This window comes from Penaeus monodon, chromosome 29, assembly GCF_015228065.2.
Source record: "Penaeus monodon isolate SGIC_2016 chromosome 29, NSTDA_Pmon_1, whole genome shotgun sequence".
In the NCBI taxonomy this organism is placed as follows: Eukaryota; Metazoa; Arthropoda; class Malacostraca; order Decapoda; family Penaeidae; genus Penaeus; species Penaeus monodon.
Genome location: NC_051414.1, coordinates 21,721,899 through 21,723,285, shown reverse-complemented (window position 1 = coordinate 21,723,285; position 1,387 = coordinate 21,721,899). Strand labels below are relative to the sequence as shown.

At 32.4% G+C, this 1,387-nt stretch overlaps 1 protein-coding gene across 1 annotated transcript in view; it reads right to left on the bottom strand.

The window, feature by feature from the left end:
- The window catches only part of LOC119592015 (ras-related protein Rab-4B-like), a gene marked incomplete at its 3' end in the record, with an annotated part of 19,421 nt that overhangs the window by 769 nt on the left and 17,265 nt on the right, over window positions 1–1,387 (bottom strand).

The following is a 1,387-nucleotide window of genomic DNA, read 5'->3' as shown; positions in this document are numbered from 1 at the left end:
TTTGCAACAAAACAGTGGAAGTCATGGAACTCAAACCTGCCTATCATTATCAACTGCTCATTGGTCAACAGTAACATCTCCACTCTATAATGGAATACAGAAATAATCTGCTGACAACTGATTGCTCCTTTGACCTAATATATTAACAATGGATGATGTCCTATCACTTAATGGTAAATATTACTAGAAAACAGGTAATGCCGCATCACATTATGAGCCCAAGTCCTAACTGCTGGGATAAGGTCTCTTCCATTCGATCATAAACCAGACAATTGTCTATGCTGGGATTGATGTCCAACCATTCTTGCCAGAAAATTTTGTATATCGTTATTGGGCTCAATGTATTACTAAGAACTTTAACATGCCCATTTCTATATTTAGGTAATATTTTCTTTCGACTACAAAAGTTATCTATACAAGGTAGTCACTCTGAAGCTACTCTGCAAGTAAGTATCCTATAGTTTATGATTTACTGGGGCCCTCTTGAATTAATGTAAGTTAAGCCAAATTATGTGTGTTCAAATATTTTCCTGTGGATTCCCCTGACACAGCCCTTTATTTTCTAAAAGTCCTGGGGTTGTATTTTTATTACCATGCACTTAAAGGGTTAAGCTTGCAAATCAAAAGATTTTTAATTCTATATATGTACCTCATAAATTGTAATTGATTTAGGGGAATTTCTCTGAGCATTTTATGACAAAATGTTGATTCTATTCTACGTTACTTGCTTTTATAAATAAAAATATGAACAAAAAAAATCAATATATAAGCTTGTTGGGGAATTAGAAAAATTTTCTATTAGCTTTTAGGTATCAGTCCTCTATTTAATATTATTTTTTAAACATTATAGCTAATAAGTTCTAATAGTTCAGATTGACTGCAATCTAAGGCCACCAATTAAATGTCTCCTCACCTATGGACTTGGTTATTACAAATCTGGCCTGTTTCCTATGAGCTGCAGGCTTCACATAAAAGTAAATAAACAAAATATAAACAGTTGGTATTAGCTGACCTGATGTGTTCATCAATCTAGGAGGGAAAAATTACTCATTAATATGTGTACATTTATGAAGGCAAGCAGTATATGTATATTTTGCAAATCATGAAAACATGGATGCATCCCAGCTGATATAATATCTTTTTCTATTCAACTACTGATCTTTGAACACATTATGAGGACTGACAACATAATGAAAAATTCTGCACAGATGTAAACATCCTTGACAAAGCAATGTGAGAGCATAATTAATCTGAAAATATGAGTAAATAACAAAACAGTAACCATTATTGCTTCAGATGCATTTTATCCAAGTATACTATTTCTACTAAACTAAAAGGTACACACCAGTAAGGAAAACAAACCAAATTGAAAATACTGCTAGTGTTT